The sequence below is a fragment of the Echinops telfairi genome, unplaced genomic scaffold (assembly GCF_000313985.2).
Source record: "Echinops telfairi isolate 266 unplaced genomic scaffold, ASM31398v2 ScPeMD7_12;HRSCAF=54, whole genome shotgun sequence".
NCBI classification, from domain to species: Eukaryota; Metazoa; Chordata; class Mammalia; order Afrosoricida; family Tenrecidae; genus Echinops; species Echinops telfairi.
Window position 1 is genome coordinate 4,497,714 of NW_022103909.1, and position 12,927 is coordinate 4,510,640.

General features: G+C 44.3%; 1 pseudogene; it reads right to left on the bottom strand.

The window, feature by feature from the left end:
• Positions 1-8,492: 8,492 nt before the first annotated feature.
• LOC101647135 lies at positions 8,493-8,836 on the bottom strand (annotated as a pseudogene).
• Between the last annotated feature and the right edge of the window lie 4,091 nt (positions 8,837-12,927).

The window sequence follows — 12,927 nt, forward strand, 5'->3', positions numbered from 1 at the left end:
ATCACATAGTGAAAATGCCAAAATTTGAACTGGGTCTGGTGAACTGCAAAGTCCACTGTGCGTGGCTGCTGTGATGTGCTCTCACGCTGTGGGGCTGCAGTTTCCCACCCTCGAGTATGGCAACAAATTGCACTACTCAGTGATTCTCAAAGTGCGATCTCTCTTCACACCAGCAATCTCAGCATCACCTGGTAACTTGTTACCAGCATCACCTGGTAACAAGGCAGGCTTTGAGGTCTAACTCAGACTCATTGAATCAAACACTCTAAGGTGGCATCAGGCTATCTGTACTTTTAACAAGTGCCCCAGGTGACTGATATGTGCTCAAGTTTGAGAACCGTGGTGGTTACACACTGGAGTGCAAACCAAGAGGTTAGCAGTTCAGAATCTCCAGCTGCTCTGCAGGAGAAAGAGGAGGTTTTCTACTCCTGTAAAGAGTTCTCAGAAATCCACAGGGCCAGTTCTACCTTGTCCTATAGGGTCACTGAAGAAGCACTGGAAGCAGGCACTCGTCGACAGCAGGAAATTTGGAAGACAGCTACCTGGCCAACTGACTAGAAGAGATTCATATTTGTGCCCATTCCAAAGAAACGTGACCCAAGTGAACGCTCAAACTACAGAACAGTATCAGTGATATCTCACACAAGTAAAATTTTACTTAAGATCATCCAACAATGGTTACAGCAGCACGTTGACAGGGAACTTCCCAAAGTTCAGGATAGTTCAGAAGAGGATGTGGAATGAGAGATATCATTGCTGATGTCAGATGGACCTTGGCTCAAAGCAGAGACTATCAGAAAGATGTTTACTTGTGCTTCATTGACTATGCAAAGGATTCAGCTGTGTGGACCATGATAAACTGTGGATAACCTTGGGAAGAATGTGAATTCTAAAACGCTTCATTGTGCTCATTTGGAAATCGTACATGGATCAAGAGGCAGTTGTGCGAACAGAACAAGGGAATATTGCAGGGTTTAAAATCAGGAAAGGTGTGCATGAGGGTTGTACCCTCTCATGATATTTGTTCAATTTGTATTTTGAGCAAGTCATCAGAGAAGCTGGAGTATAAGAAGAGTGCATGGAGGAGGGAGGAGTAAAAAAGAGGAGCGGATACTAAGGGCTCAAGCAGAAAGAAAATATTTTGGAAATGATGATGGGAACATATGTACACATGTGCTTGATACAATTGATGTGTGGATTGTTATAAGAGCTGTAAGAGCCCCCAATAAAATGATTTTTTTAAAAGAGTGCAGCATAAGGATTGGAGGAAGGCTCATTAACAACCTGCGGTATGCAGATGACACAACCCTGCCTGCTGACAGCGAGGAGCAATTGAAGCCCTTGCTGATGAAGAACAAGGATTTCAGACTTCAGTGTGGATTACAGCTTCATGTAAGGAAGACCAAAAGCCTCCCAACTGGACCAAGAGGTAACATCATGATAAAGGTTGAAGAAATCTTGGAGAAAAGGTTGAAGTTGTCAAGGACTTTGTCTTACTTGGTCCAAAATTAATGTTCATGGAAACAGCAGCCAAAGAGATCAAAAGACGTATTGCATTAGGTAAACCTGCTACACAAGACCTCTTTAGAGTATTGAAGGGCAATGATGCTTCCTTGAGGACTAAGTGGGCCTGACCCAAGCCATGGTAGTCGCCATTGCATCATCTGCACGTGAAAGTTGGACATTGAATAAGGAAGACTGAAGAAGAATCCATGGGTTTGAATTGTGGGTTGAAGAAGAATATTTAAAGTACCAAGGAGTGCTAAAAGAACAAACCAATCTGTATTAGAAGAAGTAAGGACAGAGTGCTCCTTAGAGGCAAGGATGGCGAGAGTTCATCTTACATGCTTTGGCCGTGTTGTCAGGAGAGAACAGACCCTGGAGAAGGACATCATCCTTGGTAAAGTGGAGGGGCGTGAAAAAGAGGAAGGCCCTTGCTGAGACGGATTGACACCTGGCTGCATCAATGGGCACAGGAACAAGTGTGAGGCTGGCGCAGGGCCGGGCAGTGTTTCATTCTGTTGTGCACAGAGTCGCTGTGGGTCGGAAGGGCCTTGATGGCACCTCACAACAACAACAACAACAACAGGTTGCTATGAGTTGGCATGAACTCGATGGCAGGTTTTTTAAAATTCTAAATGATTTCATTATTTTGTAAGTTACTGGCTGTGGCCCCTGAATTGAGCCCTCAGAAGACCCACATACTTTCTTCCTCACTTTTCCTGAAATGGGTTGATGGCAGAAGTCAAGTGGAGGGGAAGGGACCAGGAAAGAGCTGGCCCTGCAGACAGGCAGAGAAGACACTTATACATGTATTTTGGTGGTTTTTCATGGAGTGTCTAGAGACACATATCCTTAACCAACACATCAGCTCATGTGAACATCTGGCAGGTGCCCCCAAATCCATATGTCAAAATGGAATACATTAATTCACAGGTCCCACTACCCTTCTTGCCATATGCTCTACTTCTATAAGCTGAACTGCCATCTCCTTCTACCTTGTCATCTTTAACTAGGTCATCAACTTCATAATTAAAAAAAAATCATTTTACTGGGGACTCATCCAACTCTTATCACAATCCATACATCCATCCATTGCATCAAGCACATTTGTACATTTGTTGCCCCCATCATTCTCAAAACATTTGCTTTCCACTTGGGCTCCTGGAATCAGCTCCTCATTTTCCCCCTCCCTCCCAGCTTCCCCCTCCCTCTCATAACTTTTACCAGGAGAGTCCTCGTCATCCTTACTGTCATTCTCCTAGTCCAGGCTCCCATTTTCCCGCGGTGGACACTGGTCTCCCATTAGGGTAGTGATTCTGAACCTTCCTAGTGCCACGACCTTTTCATACAGTTCCTCATGTGGTGGTGACCCCCTCAACCATGAAATTATTTTTGTTGCTACTTCATAACTGTCATTTTGCTACTGTTATGAATCGGTTGACCGCTATAAAAGGGTCGTGACCCACGGGTTGAGAACCGCCGCATTAGGGTTTCTTGCCCCAACTCCAGGCCTCCTGAGTGCATCATCCTTCACAAGGCCACCGGCATTTTCTTAAAAACTCAATCTCCTCATGGTACTGTCCTTCTCCCCGCAAAAGAAGCTACAAAGTTTGCCTTGCTTATTGCTGACTTCCCAAACCTTGTACTATTTTTATGGCTTATAGTTCCTCACCACCTATATTAATGCTTATTTAATATTTGTCTCCAATTCTATTGGCTTTTTAGAATCGCCAGCCATAGTCTCTGCTAAGCAAGAATATTTGTGAAGTTTCAGTTTGGGCATTCTAGGTTTTTTTCCTACTGTAAATGAGAAACAATGCAACATAAAGTGTTCTTTTAAAGTTCATGTATTAATAAGTCACCTTGCACACAGCTAGCTGTATATTTTGAGAACCCTGCACCACTGAATTAGGGTCCTGTTCTTAAATCTGGTGTTCCAAGCCCTCCCTCATCGGATGCCACGTTGCTTTCCAGCCTTCACTCCCGCTCACAGTCTGTGTTCCACGGACAGCGTCCAACCTGCATCTCCAGGACATACTGTGTTTTCCCTCTTCCCTTGGCTTTTGCCTTCTCAGCTGTAAGGTCTAGCTCAATTATTATTACCTAGTGAAACCTGCTGTCACTCAGCCAGGCAGAATGAACGGTTTCTCCCTCTTTGCTTCCAGCGACTTAGGTTGTGATGTAAGTAAGCTGTAACATAATTTTGCCTGGAATCTTTTCCTTGACAATTTTACCTGCTATAATGTTAGAGAGAACCCCTGGTGGGCACAGTGGGTTAAGCACCCGGGTCACTAATCTAAAGGCTTGGGATTCGAACCCACCAATCATTCTGTGGGCAAAAGATGAGGCTGTCTACTCCCATAAAGATTGACAGGCCTTATAGAAACCCTAGCGAGCAATTCTACTTTGTCCCATAGGGCCATTGTGATTTGGAATCAGCAAGACAGCAGTGGGTTGGGTGTTTTGTCTTAGTTTCTGTGTGAGAGGTCTGTCACTCTGAATCCTTCTAGGAAACAGATGGCACACACTCAAGTAGGGAACAGGGGAAAATATCATGAAAGGGCTGTCTATAATAGTGTGGACAGGCAAAAGGGGGACCAACAGGGGATACAGAGCAAACACAAAGGAACAATTTCCCAATTAAAACAACAACAAAAACCAAGTGATGGAGTATTCTGAGTCTGGCATCAATCAGCAGGGTTCCGTCACCAGCCCAAGGCCTCCGAGGTCAAAGGGAAGGAAAGGTCACCGGAACCCAGAGAGAGCTGTCACTGTGGTTGTTGTTGTAGGCCAGGAACACCCAACATGGCCCGTGGCCTCTGTAGAGAAGCGGACCCACTGCCCAGAGCACCCTGGTGGCACAGTGGCTCCTGACTTGGGCTGCTAACCCCAAGGCCAGCAGTTCGCACTCGCCAGCCACTCCTTGCGAGAAAGATGGGACTTTCTGTCCCCACAACGATGTGCCATCTTGGAAACCTACCGGGAACCATGTCTTATGACTAGACAGCGACTCAATGGCAATAGGGTTTGTTTTCCATTTCGAATGGAATGGCTTTGTGGGAGAAAGATGAGGCTTTCTCCCACAAAAAAAGTTACAGTCTTGCAAACCCACCAGGACAGTCCTGCCCTGTCCTACGCGGAGCTGCTATGAGTCACATTGGACTTGATGGCAGTGGGCTTGCTTGTTTCTCTGCTGGTGTTGCAGCCTTTGGAGCAGGTGGTTTCTGTGCAGCCACCGTGACCTACCTCTCCAGCCCGGTCCCTTGCCCATCGTCAGTAGGTACGACACTTCTAGACCCCATCCAGCGCAAGCAGGAGACTCTACTGGACCCTTGGACCTCCAGGGTCTGAGTGGCTAACACTCTAACTCCACGGAGTAACTTTGAGGCCACAATGCCGGCTTAGAATAAGCAGTTTTTGTTTCTTTAAGAGGTAGCGCAGCAAGAAGAGAATGGGAGAATAAAGACTCTGACCTCCTTTCCTCTACCTTCCAGACTCCAGAGGGTTGAAGAGAGGATCTGGAGAGGCAAACAGAGGATGTCAAGCTATTGAGAACCAAAAACTCGAAAATGTGGCTCTTTAGAGAAGATCTTCAGGTCAGAAAAGGAAATGACAAGGAGTTCTGAAAGCAATATACTAGCTCATTTCAACCCAAGGAATAGAGTACATCACCACCTTCTCTTTTTGTATGTGTGAAAAAATACAGTATTTTATGATTATTATTTATTAAATATTTTTATTGGGGGCTCTTACATCTCTTATCACAATCCATATTTTCATGCATTGTGTCAAGCACATTTGTACATTTGTTGCCATCATCATTTTCAAAGCATTTTATTTCTACTTGAGCCCTTGATATCAGCTCCTCATTTTTCTCCCTTCCCTTCCCTCATGAACCCTTGATAAATTATAGATGATTATTTTCATATCTTACATTGTCCTCTGTCATCCTTCAGCCACTTTTCTGTTGTCCGTCTCCCTGGGAGAGGGTTATATGTCGATCCTTGCAATAGATTCCCCCTCCCCCCCTTCCCCTTATCCTCCTGGTATTTCTATTCTCATTGTTAGTCCTGAGGGGTTTATCTATTCTGGATTCCCTGTGTTTCAGGCTCTTATCTGTAGCAGTTTATATGTTCTGGTCTAGCCTGATTTGTAAGGTAGAATTGAGTTCATGATAGTGGGGGTGAGGAAGCATTAAAGAACTAGAGGAAAGTTGTATGTTTCATTGGTGCTATACTGCACCCTGACTGGCTTGTCTCTTTCTTGTGACCCTTCTGTAAGGGGATGTCCAATTGTCTATAGATGGGCTTTGGGTCCCCACTCCACACCATCACCACTACCACCACCCCATTTACATTGGCATGATTTTGTTCTAGGTCTTAGATGCCTGATACAGGCTGGTGTGCTTCTTCCATGTGGGCTTTGTTGCTTCTCAGTTAGATGGCCGCTTGTTTATCTTCAAGCCTTTAAAACCCCCATCATCTTATCTTAATTATCTATCTGTCTATGCTGGAAAAACATGTTGGTTTCAAAATTAGATGATCATCCATTTTCTTGATTAAATGATCCAAAATAAAAGGAGCCGTTTGGCTAACAACTCAATTTTTAGGAATTAGATTAGTCAATGTATACTTACAATATTTATGTATGCACTTAGTTACCCATAACCACTAACCTGGTATGGTTGAGTGGACTGTGACTCACAGCGCACCAACAGGACAGAGTAGCACTGCCCCCTAGGTTTCCAAAGCAGCCGACTGCCACATTTTTCTGCTGCGGAAAAGCTGGTGAGTTCAAACCACAGCCCTTTTAGTTTAACAGATGAATGCTCAACCACTGAGCCACCAGGTCCCCTCTAGTCACTTAAAATAAGCAGATGTCTTATAAAATAATAGATAGCTCTTGTCATTTTGCTGTTTTTCCATTCTTACATTTGAAGGGCTCCCCCCATGCTTCTTCAAGCTCTTTATATTGTCAGAAGAAATCAGGTCCATGCAAGGTGGCATGGCCACAGTACATTCCTTTTGATGAGCAGTCTCGGTATGCTCAAGAGGGCCTCTTGGAACTTAAATGTGACCACGAGACATTAACTTGAGACCACGAGGTGATAAACATGAGGAAAAGGAATTATAGATGCCAGACCTGACATTATAGAAACCATGCCACTTAGCCTTTAGTATTATTATGAAGAAGATAAATCCCTATTTGTTTAAGCGATTCTTACTTAGCTTTTCTGTTAATTGCAGCTAAATACAACCTTTTTTTCTTTTCCCAGAGTTTAGGGCTTTTTAATTAGTCCCAAAGTCATTGAAGCAAAATCCCCCCCCAACCCCCCCCACAAAAGTAAAACCAACTGTAGGAAAAACATGGATGTATCCAGGATGAAATGTGGTCTCCACAGGCTCTGTCCTCGGGATGTCTGCTGAAGGCTCTGCCATGATCCCGTAACAATGAACCCAGAGTCCTTTCTTTTTCCCCCACACAGAAGTGGGAAAGGCAGGGACAGAAGAGTTATTCGACTTCCTCTTCTTTCCTTGTTGCTGGATCTCCTCCTCCTTCAAAGCTTCCACTGCCACCACCGCACCCCCAAAGTCACCTTGGTCCTTGGGCTTGGCCCTGTCCAAGGTCACTTTGATGCCATCCATCTTGCCACCTCCACCACCTCCTTGGCTGCTTTAGCATCCTCCTCATGGTTAAAGTCCATGAAGCCGAACCCTCTGGAAGGGCCAGTGTCCCGATGGTTGGTGAGCATCCTGGCCCGATCAAACATTTCCTTCAAGGTCTCCTCTGTGGTTTCTGCGAACAGGCCAAGATAGGGGGTGGGACGACTGCAGTGTCCGGTTTCCGATAAAGAGTCGAACGCCGTAGGTGGTTCTGCTTCGGGAGCAGCTTTCTGCTTGGCCATTTCCTTCTTCCGTTTTCCTGGTACTTCTTTGACAGGTTCTTCCTTCCCCTCCTCCTCCCCATCATCGTCATGGTCATCCTCAGCCTCAGCCTCACTCTAGGCTTTCACCAGGACCCCCTGGGCCGGCACTTTCTTGCGTTTGGCTGGTGCGATCTTCACAGCCTCTTCCTCTGGGTCATCCTCCTCAGCGTCATTGTTGTCATCATCGTCTCCGGCCTCCTCCTCCTCCTCTGCGTCAAGGGCACAGCTGATCATCACGGCTGACTCAAAGTCCTCTTCATCCTCCTCATCCCTTCCATCCTTCTTGGCACTCTTGCTGTTCTTCACCCCCTTCGCTACTGGGACAGCTCCCTTTTCCCGGTGGTGGCCACCATGGCTTTGCCAGGTGCTGGTAGCTACTGCCCTGGCCGGTGTCGCCGCCTTGACTGTCTGGCTGGCGTGGTGGCTGCCATGTTGCTGGGGAGTGAGAGCCGCTTTCTTGACTGGGTTGGCAACCACCGCCTTTTTTGTTGGTGAAGTCATCATCTTCTTTGATGGCACTGTGGCATTCTTGGTGCCTATTCGCCCACCCCCAGCCCGCCCCGAGGAGTGGTACCCTCCTCTCCACTGCTCTCTTCTTCAACATCGTCTGACATGTCTGCATTTTCACCATCCTCTTCTACCTCCTTGGGAGGAGGAGCTGTCTTCTTGGATCACCTTGGCAAGCTTGACCATGATGGCAGCTTGGGACGATGGAGGTGTGCAGGCCGAGTGGGCACAGATGCGCCTACAGGAGCTCAATCATTGTCAACGGCAGCCGCAGTGCTGAAGAGCCTGGAGGGGGCACTCTTAGTTTCCGCTAGAGCTCAAGACTCCAACCACATTCTTCAGATTCAAGCGGCTACAACATAGACTGAACACAGTTGGCCCTCTGTGTCCTCGGGTTCCATATTCACAGATTCAACCAACCATGTACATGGTGGGGGGCGGGGCAATTAAGTGGTCAAACGAATCCGTCAAAGGCTAAGGTGGATCTGGGGCATCGAGGTGCTATTTTTTTTTTTTTTTTTTGGATACATAAAAAGGCTTTATTTGCAAGGCAGGGTTAGTCAAACAAGCCAAAGCCCATGTCGTCATCTGACTCCTCGGATTCCTACCTCTTCTCGTCTTTCTTCTCTGCTGCAGCTGGGGCTGAGCCGGCAGCAGGAGCCGCTGAGCCCGGGGCAGCGAAACGGCCACAGCACCACCCGCAGGCACACTGGCAAGCTTGCCAATACCCTGGGCAGTAACGTCTTCAATGTTCTTCCCGTTCAGCTCACTGATGACCTTGTTGAGCCGGTCGTCGTCGGCCTCGATGCCCACGCTGTCCAGGATTTTCTTGATGTCCTTGGCGCTGGGAGACGCATTGCCCCCGAGGGCTGCCAGCAGGTAGCAGGCGACTGAGCGCATTTCGGCCGCGGTGCACAGGCCTCCCGCGTGCGACCTCGGTCGCTTCAGGGAGGAAAACTCGAGGTGCTATTAATGTAGCCTTGATACTGCATTAGGTATCTTGAATACTCTTAGAGATGATTTAAAACATGCAATAGGATATATGCAGGTTATAGGCGCAAACGTAATGATTGTGAGGATGGCACTGGACTGTTTTGTGTTTTGTTCTGAGGTACCTAGGGTCACTGTGAGTTGAAACCATCTGAACAGCACCTAACAAGAATAACATAAGTTAAAAGCAAATACTGTGGTCATTTTACATAGGGTGTTTGAGCATCCTCAGAATTGGAGACCAATCTTTTGCAGATACCAAGGGATGACATATTAGAAAATTCAGGTTAATATAGGTTGGGTACACCACACCAAGTTTCCTGAAACAGGTGTTGAAGATGACCTTACCGTTTCCCATGGAGGAGCCTCCAAAGACAGGCCTGGTGATTTACTTCTGAGGATTCAGTCACGGACTACCCTAGGGGCACAGTACTCCCTGACACAGATGGGGCTACTATGAATCAGAATGGCCTCAGTAACAACTGGCAGTGGTGTCACTTAGGTCTCAAGTACAAATGCCATCTCAGGCTTCCTAGGATTTCATTAAAAAGAGGTGTACCCACTCCAAATCACTCTCTCGCTCATTCGTATCTGATTGTTTTTTAATTATAGTTATTGGCTTAACTTTTTTTTTCTTCTAGTTATTGGCTTTTGGGTAACTTAAGACTTTGTGTTGGTCATTGTTCTTTTCCCAAAACCCAAAAGTATGCTTCAGGCACGGTGTTTTCAGTGAGGAATGAAGGTAGTAGTTCTACCTACTAACCTTAGGATCACTGTTACCTGCCGCCCCCCTCTATGCCAGTGGTTCTCAGCCTTCCTAATGCTGCAAACTTTAATACAGTTCATATTATGGTGACCCTCCAACCATAAAATTACTTCTGTTGCTACTTGAGATAGTTAAGGTTTATTGTGCCAACCTGGCCGATAAACACATGTGGGGTTAATTGAAGGACGGAGAGCTAAATGGCTCAGTGAGCCTTGCCTTTCTAGTTCTCAGGTCTCTTGCTTTCTGATGGTTGGACCAGGGTGCAGCTGCCTTAGCCAGTTCCCTGCTTCAGCTGGCAAGTCTCACTTCCTACAAGACATCCCTGAGGAGAAGCCACATGGGCCTACCCTGATGCAGCCCTGGGTGCTGGAGCAGTCGTGTGGAGACCCCTGCCAGCACTGAGATGCTTACATGTTCACTGATTCGGCTTTCCTCCTGCAGTCGGTATCATTGCGTGTGTTTTGTGAGATGGAGGAGGGCTTTGTAGATTGCTGTCAGACATATGGGCTAATGTTGGAATTATGGGCTTAGACAGCACTGGGTTGGGATGCTTTCTTAATGTACACTTACCCTTTATATAAAACTCTCCCTTATACATAAGAGTTTCTGTGGATTTGTTTCCCTAGTTTACCCAGACCAACACACTACTTCATAACTGTAATTTTGCTGTTTTGAATTGTAATGTAAACATCTGATATGCAAGATGTATTTTCATTGTTACAAATTGAACATAATTAAAGCATAATGATTAATCACAAAAGCAATATATAATTATATATTGTGAAATATTTATTTCTAATGACAAATAAATGAAATTTTGTCTTGAAGCATGGTGTAGCATGGGTAACAGTCTTAATAGAACAACGGTAAACTACATTGCTAAATTTTGTGACAGTATGCGTAAAAAGCCAATGTCAGTGTGAAGGTTGAGATAGCTTCTTTCTACTCAGATCAGAAATTCTCGGAGTAGTCTTTGCAAGAGCACAACGAAGATCATCTTCCACAACAAGTCTACTTCTGTATTTAGACTGGATAACCAACCAGCTGGAAAACCCTGTTTCACAAAAATATGTTGTTAGAAATGGAAGAAGAAGGCACAACATAGTCTCAGATATAACAGGATATGACTACAAACACTTGATGCAGAATTTTGTAACTGGCATTGCAGAGAAATCAGTTCTCGCTACATCATTGATAATAAGTTCAATGAACTCCTCTTGTGCTGTCTCAGGGACATCTCCAACTTTGACTGGGAATGGGCTTCTGGCAAGTGCAAATGGGTGTCAGGTAGATGTGGAAAGTGCAATCTGATTTTGTTTGCAAGCATGTGCAAGTGCTCTTTCACAGAAATTATCATCATAATCCTTTTGTCTGGTTCAAAATGTCATGTTCCTCAAAGAAAGCAGATAAGGTAGGCAGCATGTACATTTTATTTTTATCCTTTTTTTCCCCAAATCTGAAGTTTCATTTTGAATGATAGCATCTTTTCAGACAAATCAAGGCATGTTGCATTTGGTCCTTTCAGTGATAAATTTAACTCATGCAAGCTGGCAAAAAAGAAAAAAAAATAGCAAAAATGTCAACCAAGTAAGCTATTTTCTGCAGTTCATTTTTATTGCTGAAAGTGCTTTGAACTGTGGTCTTGCTTTCTGATTAAAAAACATTTTGAGTTCATCATGAAGCTCAAAAATACATTTTAAAACTTTTCCTCTCGACAACCATCTCACTTCAGTGTGAAAGAGCAGAGCATTATTAAGCGCATCCAACTCATTGCACAGTTGCGAAAACAGTTGACTGTTTAAAGTGCTCGCCCCTTCATTCCCCAGCACCTCCACCAAAAAACAAAACAAAACAAAAAACAAAAAAAATAAAGTGCTCGCCTTTACAAAATTGACAGAACTTATGACGCTTTTCATTACTTCTTATAACTCTTGTGGCAGCATCTTCATTGCTAATATTTGCTAATGAATCATACAGTGAGTTCCGATGATTTGTGGTGACCCATTCAGTACCAAACATTATAATCCAGATCGACATCCTAGCATAGCTGGAGTACCATCTGTGCAAACACCACAAACCTTTTCCCAAGAGATCTTATGCTCTTTCAGAAATGAACCAACTGTGTCAAATACATCATGTGCAGTAGTTGTCATTTCAAGATGTTTGCAAAAAAGAAACTCATCTTTAAAGTCCCCATCATTAATATACTTCACGTAAACCAGTAAATGTGAACAGTTTGTAACATCTGTAGATTCATCAAGCTGGATGCTAAATACTGGAAGTGGAGCAGATTTAATTTCCTGGATGACCTGATCAAGAATATCAGCCGGCATGTCATCTATTCTTCTGTGGACAGTGCCATTAGATAAGGAAATTCCACTTAATTTCGTAACCAATTTGTCTCTGATCATAACTCGAACAATGTCTTTGGCCACTGGCAACAGTAAATCCTCAGCAATGGTGTGAGGTTTCATACCTTTGATAATTCTGAGTGCCACCAAATATGAAGCTTCAGTGGCTGCTACGTTTTGTTTGTGGTACTTGCCACCAGTGTCTCAGGTCTGGCTTTCTGGAGTCCATCACCTTTGCTTCTAAAATAGTTGGTATCCTCGCAGCTCATATACTTGCTATCAAAATGGCATTTCAGTTTGTTTGGCTTCATAGATTCGGTTGATAGAACTTCACAACAAATAACACATTGTGGTTTCTCAATCCCTGCTATAATTATTGAGGTAAAACCATACTGTAAAAAATCCTCACTATATTTTCTTTTCTTAACTTTCTTTTCTATACAATCTGTTGTTATGAGATGGTTTGCTAATGAAAATAATATATAACAATAGCTTTAATAATAACTAAAGATGATACATAACATAGTTCAGTCAATACAGTTCATTAAAGTTTCCTATGATTTACCATTCTGTTGTTTTTTTTACATACCTGTTACTATCACAAGGGGGCAGTATTCACACCAACCAAGCTGAATATAAAAAGACCAATCAGCATCCAGATTAAGTTCCCATGGTACAGATATAAATATGTATATATATTTTGCAGTAGTTGATGATTTTACAGTGTATGATTTTACATTTACCCAGTAATTATAATTCATGAAGTGTTGCTTTACCACCAATACTGCTGCTTTCAACACAGCAGCTGCTCTCTACACATGTGTGACTGGTCCGCACAAGTACATTATGGCACCAACCCTGGCATATACACCTGTATTTTTCTT